Genomic DNA, 12,379 nt, shown 5'->3' with positions numbered 1-12,379 from the left:
CGCCCAAACGATACTCCTGGACTTGGCATAGAGACTTGCTGAAGACAACCGGTCAGAACATTCGTACGCTCCGATTTCTCGATGCGACAACATCTTCAGACTGAAACTGTACAACTTCTTGCTGAGGCTCTTTTCATGGGAAATGTCCTCCCACATATCCTTTAATTCTGTCTTCTCTTTTTTGGTGATGTAAGACGTCACATACCGAGCCACAGCCATACAGTTATCAGCCACAAACTGTATATCCATGTTAGCATTCCACATGGACAAAATCACCGGGTTGTAGTCGTTGATGTACTTGGACTCTTCGTTCCTCTTCAAATTGTATGTGTTTTTAGGTGATTTCTTCATCACATTGTGTCGCAGCGAAGACATCAAACTGTTTACTCTTCCTTTAGAAATCACCGGTCGTGGAAAGCCGAAACGACATTTGGTGTAGAACTTGTCTTTGTTTCGGAATTTACGTCGGCAGTACTTTCCACATCGATGGCTTTGGAAACGCAGAACTTTTTCTCTTAGGCTTTTCTTCTCCTTTGCGTTTGGAACAGCACACTCAGAATACTGTTGGATGAAACTCATCACTGAGTCTTCTGGATCCGTTCCAAATTTAGGTGCATCCTTGATCTACAGCAACATATGTATATGAGGAGCACCTCTTGCTTGGTACTCCTTTCTCCAGAAGAAATCCAACACCTCTCCAAGAGGTGGATTCTTCTTATTCATGATGAAAGACATCATAGCTTCAAATCTATGATTGAAGTACCTACATACATTGACTGGATCCAAAGAGCACAGTTCTCCGGGTGTCTTGAATTCGATGTTATCTACGTTAGCATTTGCCTCTCGTAGAAATTCAAGTAAGTCTTCCCAGCCATACTCGGCACAGCTCAGAGTGAGGAACCATGTGGGAGTACCTAAGTTCCTCAGCATACATTTTAAATCACCATGACGACGGTACCAGTACTCATTAGTACCACGCTGACACGCCATGAGATTAATCAGGTGAGAATCCAAAATACTATCTTGGACATTCACTTTATCCATAAAGTCACTTGCAGAGATGTTTTGCATGTGTATACCACTTTTCAAGATGTGGTTCACTGCATATGACAGTCCAGACAGATCGCTTTCAAACAGGAGATGAAACAAATAGGGAATGCATTGTCGAAACCTAGCATCTCCTGCATACAATCGCAAAGTCCGGTATTCAGAAGCAGGAATTTGATGAGGTCGCTCATCATATCTTCCTCCCTGACCTGTTGGAAAAAGCTGTGGGAAACACCGAGCTTCCAAACTTTCCTCCCAAACACTAATGGGACTCCCTTTGGCTTGTTTCATTTGAAACAACTCAATAGCATTCCCCATGACTTCCTTGGAATGCAAAGGATGAACACTATAATGTTCATATATTTCTTCACTAGTAGAGGTTTCTACTTTCTCAATTTGACCAGCACACAAATCGCTATCCTCTTCCTCACTTACTTCCTCTTCTGCAACATATACATTCTTATAGTATTTATTATTTTTTTTCAAATACAATGTTGCCTTTTTAACCTTCCTAACATCTACTAAATCTTGCCATATTTTCTTATTCTTTGTCGGAACCCCATTAACTAAGATAACCAGAGGTTCCTCTTCCACTTTTTCTACTCCAATTGTGTTAATGTTTTTCTTGAAATCTAGAGGCAAATAAACAACTCTTCCCTTTAATCCTCTCTGTAAATCTGATGGAGGCAATTTCCCTGTCTTTGGCTCCATTCTTACAATAGCCTGAAAGGGATGGATACTTTGAATCAAAATAGATTCATAAGTATTTAAGTCCTTCAATTCAGAAGGAATCTCAACCAATTCCAGATTATTATGAACTGCTCTAGCAGGCATCTGGTTTTGTTTTAATTTGTTACAACAATAAGTACACACACGTTGATCCAATCCCAAATCAAAACAATTTTCTACCATCAAGTATGTTGCAAAATCCTTCCATTCACTATTATTTTCCCTTTCACTTTTTGCATATAAATCCACTAACTTAGTCTGATTCTTATAATAAGTGCGTCTACAACACACACAAGTGAAATTAGGCCTCTCACTTGATTTCACCTCAAACGTCGCAATTTCCCTCTGGAAATTATCTGTACTGGAAACCTGTACACTATCTTCCACATGACCCTCTACTTCTTGCTCAATTTCAACATTCTCCTCTTTACTTCCAAAGTAACAAAACTCAATTTCTTCACACATATTCTTCACATCTATTTCAGAACCATGCAAAAGAGCAGCGCATAATTGTTTCAGCATAATTGCTGGACTCTTAGCATAATACAACATTCTAACTAATTTCCTCACTTTGTTATGATGCACTGCTAGCATCCTGAAATGATGAAAAACACTCTGGCATACTCTCCTGGAAAGACAAGCCAGTGAATGACCATGCAAACCTGTCACTTCTCTTACTCTGCAAGGATCTAATTCTTGCAACAACATCATTTTCTGCTTCAAACTTTTTTTGTTAAATGACCGTACAAAATCACAAAGCAAATTGATGGAATCCTGTCGCACACTGCAAATACTACTACACTTCCAGGTGTACACAGGACCCTTAGCACGTCTTCCTAAAACCTCATTACCTAACACCTCTTCGGCCTCTGTTGTCACAAGTTTTTCTTTTTCAACTGGACAACCATCTTTCACTTCATAAGCACGACCACTGGTGTCAACTGCATGCACCAAATCATTATCCTGGAAATAACTCTCCTCATTAAAAAATGCCTCAGAGCTTGAACTATGCATCCATTCTCCAGAAAAAACTTCACAAAAATTACTACGATTAACTATTCTCTTCCATCTACTATTTCTTTTGAAATCAAAAATTGCCTTGTTTAGCTTCCTAATTCTATTGATTGTCAAAATAAATAACTTACGTTTAATTTCAAATGCCTGATCAATAACTTTCTCAACTATCTTTTTTCTCTTATAAAAAACTAGTTTCTGTTGACCTTTCTTAATATTTTTTAACAAATTGCCAATTATCCTGTTGCGGAACATTCGTTTACGAATCTCCCTAAACTGTTGTTTCCTTCTACTATCATGCACAGATTTATCTCTTGCTCTAGCAGTAACATTTTTCATTGTCCTTTTCTTTCCATTTGATTTCCTTATCGTGTTATGGACAGAAACATTTTCTGTAGTAATATTTTTTTTCTTACAAATATTTCTTATGAAATATTTAGAGCTCTTACCCGGTGCTTTCTTCGTGGCTTGAGAAATCTTTTTGTTAGAGGACTGCTGGGTTTTTGTTTTCACCTGCTGTCTTTGACGTTTTGCAGCCTTAATCTGTCTTTGTATTGTAGGCATGGTAAAATCTTGAAATGATCTGCAGTTGAATCTGAGGAAAAATATAATAAAAAATGTTAATAAACATTATTACCAAACAGTAAATCAGTAACAGTGATCAAAAACTTAACACACTACTTGACATTTTAATTTGAAGATTTTTTAGTCATTGGCAATCTTACAATACAAAAATACCAGAAAAGAATCTATGCTATTTTATATGTGAATCTGATCTAATTTTATGAACATATTTTAATATTTTATTGAAGACACTACACATAACCTGTTGTTGAAGGTGTTTTTATTTTTAAATTAAACGGTTCACCTTTTTACTTTTTATTAATTATAAATTTTAAAAATAAATGTTTATATTTCCAAAGGCTCAAGCAGGTCAGCTTCCCATCCTATATCATATAGTTCGGACAAATCTGCATCCTCATCACGCCCTTCTTCATCCTCAGGATTTAAATCATCCAAAGGATCAACATCCACTGATGTTTCAATTACAAGTTCAATGATGAGGTCAAAATCAACTGATTGCAGATTGTCGCTCATGTTGAGGTTGTCTTTATCTTTAAAGAAAGATAACAACAATGAGATGTTGCAGAGTAAGAGACAAATCTCAGAGATTATATTAGTAAAATTGTTTAACAAGATTAACATTTAGCAGCTATTATTTAGCCATGTCCAGCAATGCTGAGCAGGTGAAGCCTATGTCTAATTATTCACTGAACAGGACTCATCTCTTCTTAACCTTGGATAAGCCTCACCGACTCTGTGTCCCCTGCACATACTTAAATGTAAAGGGGCAGATTTATATTAAATGGCACATCCCCAGGCATGCACCAGTTAACGTGCACCACTGCTCTGCCACCCATGGTGTGCCGCATTTACAATCAGATAGGAGAAAGCTGCGTCAAAACCCTGCGCCTGCTTGAAGCTGGCATAGGTCTTGACGCAGCATTGTGGAGATGCGGCACCCCTGAGCCTTGCTGGAGCTGCATCGCACTTGCAATACAACTCCAGCAATGCGCCACCTTTACGGCACATATGCGTCACACATCTGTGCCATTTTTGCCCACATGCTGCGCCGCATTGTAAATGCAGCACACCATGGGTGGCGGAACAGCGGCGCAGGATGACTGTCACATCCCTGGTGATGCGCCAGTCATCATAAATGTATCCCTAAGCTTCTTATCTTGTTAGAGATGAACTGCCATATGTATCATCAAAATATTTTACATTTCCTAAATAGCGAATTTTAAGGAATAAATAGCGATTCTTTACCATTTCTAATTTGCGATGAGCAAATTGCTAATTGCAAGTTACCCATTCATTTCCATGGGCTAGGAGGCTCATAGGAATGAAGGTTTAATTTGCGATTACCATTTTGCTCATCACAAATTAGGAATTTTTCCAAGGGTGAAGGGGTGTCTCAAGAACACCCTGCTGCACCCCTGAAAAAGAAAATTGGGGGCATATGGCACACATACATGCCCTAAGGGCATGTGTTGGCGTCATATAGCACCTTTTGTTTTTTTGAAAAAAAGCTTTTTGAAAAGATTTCACAAATTACCACCAATTCACCACAATAGTTTCCAAATCCTTAATGTCATTTTTTACATATTTTTTGTTTGATACATTGCATTTAAGGAATCACAAAATTTGCAAATCCTTCAGTGCAATTGCAAAATAAGGAATAGCAAATTTTGCTACTCCTTATTTTGCATCAAACTTGTTTGATACATACCATTTGTCTAATTAACTTTAACAAAGGCTGAAATTCGTAGAATTTTGATCTTTGCAAATGCTAATTACCTTCATACATATGGCCCCAAGTGAGGCCTGTCTTGCGGCATGGTGCATCTTTTGCATCACTGCTGCTTGGGTTTTATGTGGTACGTTTTTTTTACACCATGACATATCTGCCTAAATGCATCAATTTGTAATGTTGTCGCCTCATAGCAAATCTTTTGCACCACCGCTGCATCATAAAAGTGACGCACAGTGGCACAAAAGAGGCATACACCTATCATAAATCTGTCCCTACCATTTTAAATGATTAATCCAGGATGACAATAAAGTGTGTCCTATCCAGAGGTTTGTTTAAGGTGAGGCCTACTCAGGATTGCAGATTAAAGTTACGCTTGATGAAGAATACAGAGGAGATAATACATGTAAAGGCCTACCAATGAAGTAAGTAATGTGCACTTTATTGCGCTAGTCATCATAAATGTATCCCTAAGCTTCTTATCTTGTTAGAGATGAACCACCATATGTACCATCAAACTATTTTGCATTTCCTAAATAGCAAATTTTAAGGAATAAATAGCAATTCTTTACTATTCCTAATTTGCAATGAGCAAATTGCTAATTGCAAATTAACCATTCATTTCCATGGGCTAGGAGGCTCATAGGAATGAAGGTTGCAATTTGTGATTAGCAATTAGCTCATCACAAAATAGGATTTTTTTCAAGCGTGCAGGGGTATCTCAAGAACACCCTGCTGCACCCCTGAAAAAGAAATTTGGGGTCATATGGCGCACATAAATTTTAAAAACAATTCCTTTTCCCCAAAAACGATTTTCAAATCATAATTTCTAAACACTGCACATGGGAAAATGACTTAAAATGTCAATAAAACACATGACAGCATTTTTTGATTGCCTTTCCTGCATGGTAGGGTCACTTTTAACATGGCTATGTAACACAAACATTCAAAATCTAAATTTTCCATGCACATGTGGGAGCATATTTACAAGCAATTTGCGCCACAGAGAAAGGTCTTACACTAAAATGAGAAAAATAACATCAGGGACAGTCAATTGCCTTATAAAGAAGCATACACCATTATGTCCTTGTCATGATTTTAAAAACAATTCCTTTTCCCCAAAAACGTTTTTCAAATCATAATTTCTAAACACTGCACATGGGAAAATGACTTAAAATGTCCTTAAGACACATAAATGCGTTTTTTGATTGGCTTCCCTGCATGGTAGGGTCACTTTTAACATGGCTATGTAACACAAACATTCAAACTCTAAATTTTCCATGCACATGTGGGAGCATATTTACAAGCAATTTGCGCCACAGAGAAAGGTCTTACACTAAAATGAGAAAAATAACATCAAGGACAGTCAATAGCCTTATAAAGAAGTATACACCATTATCTCCTTGTCATGATTTTAAAAACAATTCCTTTTCCCCAAAAACGATTTTCAAATCATAATTTCTAAACACTGCACATGGGAAAATGACTTAAAATGTCCTTAAGACACATAAATGCGTTTTTTGATTGGCTTCCCTGCATGGTAGGGTCACTTTTAACATGGCTATGTAACACAAACATTCAAACTCTAAATTTTCCATGCACATGTGGGAGCATATTTACAAGCAATTTGCGCCACATAAATCATAATTTTCTCCTTAAAACACACTATTCTCTATCTAAAGTAAAGAAATATTTTCTCACCTTAGCAAATACTTTGAGTTTGAAAACAGTCTCAGAAACACACCAATTTGTCTGCAGCAGAGCAAAAGGTATGCACTCCAGAGTCTGCAGCTATGAAAAGCACAGAAATGCTGTAATTCTTCACACATATCTCTCATGTCACCCAATCAAAAGTCTTCCCTCACTTTTTTCAAATGAAAACCCATCCCCCCTCTGCCCTTTCTGCTTTATCTGCATGGCAACCACCTCCTGGAAGAACTCTGTTGTTTGCAAGTTCACACAACAATGTTGCAATTGAACTCTGAACTCTCAGTGCACCTGCATATCCAGTGCATTCTTTCATTTAATGACTTTTTATTGACCACTCAAAATACATCTTTCAAAGAACACATCCATGCACCCTAACTTTTTGTTTTCAGCAATCAAAATCCACCAATCACTGTTACTGCTTCATGAACACAGAAACTCCACAGTTTTTTTCATTTCAAACTCTCATTTTTTCAACTGCCATTTCATTGCCACACTTCATCTGACTGCAGGAGAACCTTCTCTCACCATGTTTTCTGTCTGGATTGTTGGTCATAGTTATATTCACTGGGCTCAAAGGTGTGTTGAAAGCAGGAATTTACCTAACCTCAATTTACAAGATGTGGAAATTAAGTGGTTTGGCCACAGAGGATTAAAATGTCACCAATTGATACCATTGGTGAAAACCTTTATGCATTTGCCCAAACCTGACCTGTTAATTGTGCACTGTGGAGGTAATGACTTGGGCACTTTGACTGGGGTAGGTCTGGAAATGCTTTTAAAGGACACCTTTGAGCAATTGATGGCACTTTTTCCTCAGACTGCCTTGGTATATTCAAATATATGCCAAAGACAGAAATGGAGGTGGTCCAACCAATTTTGTCCACAAATTGAGAAATCGAGGAAGCATGTAAACAAATCTGTTTCAGCTTACATGAGAGACCATGGAATGGGCTCCCTGTACAACAATAACTTGCGTTACTACATGCAAGATATCTACAGAGGAGATGGAGTTCACTTCTCAGATGAGGGCAACAGAATTTTCACTCTGAATTTAAGAATGTGCATTGGTACCTACTTATAAGTACCTAAATGTACCATAAACCCAAAAGCTCTTCTCAGAGCTACCCTACATCTGATCACTCACAATTATTATTTAACTCTAACATTTTTCACTAATTTTCAACAAAATACGCTACCGGGGCCGCTACCCGGTACGCGAACCGGGAGCTAACCTCGCGAATTTTTTTTTGAAAATGTTTTTTTTTCGCACATATAAGCCTCCTCAGCCACCCTCAGAAAACCTAGGGGGTCAAGATAACTCTACCGTGCCCCCTTCTACCCATTCTGAACATTATTTGCCCTCCATCTTGTATCTTAATTCGACCGAAACACAAAATGGTGGACTCCTGGAATGCTTAAGGTCCGCGAACCGGGGCGCTCAACGGTTCGCGTACCGGGTCGCTCCCTGGGAAGCGCACCATCAAAAAAGGTGGGAAAGTAGTTCACACAAAAGCCACTTGAGACAATTTCACCAAATATAGATTAGCTCATACTACATACCAATCCCTACCATTTTCACAAATTTTATTGGAATTCCATTTAGCCATTTAGCCTGTAGACCTCTCTAAATACCGTGAGGTAAATTACTTCACAAAACACATCTGAAGTGTTGGAATTCACAACCAATTAAAATGTTACTTTCATTTTCTACTTTTTTTACCTGACATTTGATTGGTTATGTACCCGAATATATATAAAGGAAGAGAAGGAAACACAGCCATTTTGACTACTACTTCCTGGTGTACATTTCAATAGCATTTTCATTAATAACTTCAACTTCTTTTTAAAGGTAAGTTGTTATTTTTAAAACTGAAGTATATTGTGCACTTTAAGTTAATATGGCAAACTTTTTCTGTTAGTTATATACTATCCCTCTGTAGTACTTATAAATTTAGATACAATCACTCTGATACTATACACTGCCCAAAGATAAATTCACTGTTAAAAACTGCCTATCTAAAATTAATCCCAACAGTGCCCTACCTCTACTAATATATATTTTTTTTATGCACATTTCAGGGAAAATGGAAAGCGAACAAAAATTTCATTTGAAATTGTCCTTCCAGAGTCCAACACAGAAATCATTGATCCAAATGAGATTGAATTTATGGATGAAACTTGGGACCAAGAACTACTGCAATGTGTACAAGCAGTAGATAACCTCCTTGCAAATGAGGACATTTTACAACCTCAGAGACTACAATGTATATTCCATGATAATTTTGAAATTTCTGACAATGAAATGTTAGAAAGTTTAATAAATTATGAAACACAATAAAAAATGCTTAAAAAAAAAAAAAAAAAAATAATCAACAAAACCAACAATCAATTAACATACAGCATTTGAAAAGTCTATCATTCATTTTTCATTGCAGTACGCTGCCCAGAACGCTTCCCGGTTCGCGTACCGGGCGCTACCCACGCAAAAAAACAAAAAAATTTTTTTATTTTTTTTTGCCCCGCGGGGCCCTTTTAAAGCCTCCACATTAAACCTAAGGGGTCAGGGAGGATCTACTATGCCCCCTTATGGTTATTTCCCCCTTTGTTTTGGCCTCCTCTTGTCTCTCAATCCTACCGAGAGACAAGATGGCGGCCGCTCCGGACTGTTTGGAATGTTTACAGACACCGGATAACCAATCAGCTTCGCTACGCGAAGTTTTGGTACGCTCCCCGGTCCGTGAACCGGGAGCTGCCCAGTCCGCTGTTACAGATATATATCTTTTTTTAAATGTTAATTTCTCAAAATCCACTGGAGCACATATATTGAGACCTACAAAAGGCACATCGGGCTACCAGTCTCCACAATTTTGCCAAGTTTCGTGCAAATCCATTCAGCCGTTCGGGCTAAAAGTGCGACAGACCGCCCTATGGAAAACTCAATGTTAAAAACACGTTTTGGGACCCCCCTTTTTTCTCGGACCCCCCTGGACGAACCCCCCCCCAAATTTCCAGGGGCTGCTCAGAAACAAAATGTTCCATTTTCCAGAAAATTTCAGCCAATTCCGTCCACAAACGCCAAAGTTATTAGACATAGAATTTTCAAAAAACCCATAGGGAAAAAATCCTAACTATATATACCTACTGGCGACCGCCAGTAGGTAATATATATATATATAGATATAATCAGCTCACTTTACCATTTGCAGCTTATAACTATTAGCCACCAGGGGTCACTACTAACCAAAAGCAGTCATTCTACTTGTAAATTGTGCCAATCGAGTGGAACAGCAGCCTAGGATTCACCACTGCTTCATCTCATTTTCCAAGAGAATGCAGATGTAAAGTGTTTTTGATGGTACGCCTGTGCATATTGAAATATTCAGAGCATATTCTGAAATTCAGTTAACACATCAGTAAGCATTTTGGCCATCAGTGAATTCAACCTTTTTTCTCAATCAGAATAGGCAAGGATAATGACAGATATATTTTACAATGTTAGAAAGTACATCATTTTATTTAATTGTGTGAATAAAATGAATCGCCTCCCCGTCGGGGAATTGAACCCCGGTCTCCCGCGTGACAGGTGGGGATACTGACCACTATACTAACGAGGACTTATTGGCATCAGTTAAACAGTGCTCACCTCCTTGGGGTTAAGGCATACCCTCGATCAATTCACAGTATTGTAATAGGCAGATTTGCTGCTTTTGGTTAGGACAAGTAATCTTTTTTCCTAAATATTACAATACAGAAATTCCTAGCCAAAAACAATCAGTTTTATCAAGAAATTATTTCATTGAAATAAATATCTATCTATCGATCTGTCTATCTGGCTATCTTTCTAACTATCAATATATATATTTATATATATTCACTGAAAAAACCATAGGTTATAGACCATATATAGTTAGGAATTAGCATTTAAAAAACCTTATTTTACTCACACAAAACCATTGAAATTCCATATATAGTTAGTTGCACTAACTATATATCGCGCACCTGCAATCCACTGCTGATGATGTCACATATTACATCATTCATGACATGGTCAGTGACATCACTGATGACATCACTGATGACATCTCAAATGACATCACTGATGACATCACTGATGACATCTCATTTGACATCAATGACCACATCACTGATGATATCATTCATGTGACAATACAATGCATCTCCTCACATTTTAATATAACCTCTGTTTCACCCAGTGTTAAATACAGAATATAATTTTTGAAACCATTGACACACCAATACTAGTTACTACATACGCACTCACTGATTCCTACGTCTACACACACCTTCACTCATTCACCCATACTATCATTCATACATACAATCACTCATCTTTACAACACTATCATATGCACTCATACACCTATACAGACACTCACAGTCTGCCACTCATCCATGGAGTTACTCACACACCTAGTCAGTCCTGTAAAGAATCAATGACACTTCCATTTTCTTGTCTATACAGTTAAACATAGAGCACCTTACATTTTCAAACATATACTAACACATACTTACCTTGTTATACAATCATTGATACAAGTACACATTGATCTGCACAGAGTCACACACCTCCCAGCCAGCCACACACACACTCAGTCTCCCATACAAATACTTGGACAATCAATCAGTAACCCATATAGTTAATCATATAGCTACTGATCAAAACATGCAGCAGTTTACAGAACAACAGACATAATGATGCACAAATTAAGACACTTTAGTCACTAACCCATGCACTCAGTGAGACACATTTAATCACTCACTCATGCATTCAGTCATGCACCTACTAAATCCTTTGTCCAGACACTTATACTTCCACTCATTCTTCAATATGTAAGACACATTTTAACTTTACAGAAACATACAGTCACTGGATGTTGTCATCAGTGATGTCATCAGTGATGTCATTTGAGATGTCATCAGTGATGTCATCAGTGATGTCACTGACCATGTCATGAATGATGTAATATGTGACATCATCAGCAGTGGATTGCAGGTGCGCGATATATAGTTAGTGCAACTAACTATATATGGAATTTCAATGGTTTTGTGTGAGTAAAATAAGGTTTTTTAAATGCTAATTCCTAACTATATATGGTCTATAACCTATGGTTTTTTCAGTGAATTTTCAAGGTTTTGTAAATGCTAATTCCTAACTATATATGGTCTATAACCTATGGTTTTTTCAGTGAATTTCAATGGTTTTTTAATAGCAAATATCATAAGCTGTCGAATGTCAAGTACGTGGTAAGTGAAAACATTTTCGTGTTTATGCACACTGATCTGCTTTGAATGGTGCCCCCCCCCCTCATTTCTATTAGGAGTACTCTCTCTTTGCAGATAGTGAAAGGTAGTTAACGCAGGTCTTTGCCCCCATTGTAATCCGTCGTGCCTGCTTCTCTCTCCATTTGATTCATTGTTATCCAAGTATTTACTGTTTTAGAATTAGTTCTCTTTGGTTCATTCTCTATTTACAAACAAACACAGAGTCGCAATACTCTGTTTAGTCTTTGCAGATAACGAAAAATCGTGTAAAAAAAAAGAAAA

General features: G+C 37.6%; 1 non-coding gene across 1 annotated transcript; it reads right to left on the bottom strand.

Moving 5' to 3' along the window:
• Window positions 1–10,356: 10,356 nt before the first annotated feature.
• On the bottom strand, window positions 10,357–10,428 carry TRNAD-GUC (transfer RNA aspartic acid (anticodon GUC)). The gene has a single exon. It is a non-coding gene; the product is annotated as a tRNA-Asp (tRNA).
• Between the last annotated feature and the right edge of the window lie 1,951 nt (window positions 10,429–12,379).

The sequence above is a fragment of the Lissotriton helveticus genome, chromosome 1_2 (assembly GCF_964261635.1).
Source record: "Lissotriton helveticus chromosome 1_2, aLisHel1.1, whole genome shotgun sequence".
NCBI classification, from domain to species: domain Eukaryota; kingdom Metazoa; phylum Chordata; class Amphibia; order Caudata; family Salamandridae; genus Lissotriton; species Lissotriton helveticus.
This window is presented reverse-complemented; position numbering and strand designations above follow the sequence as displayed.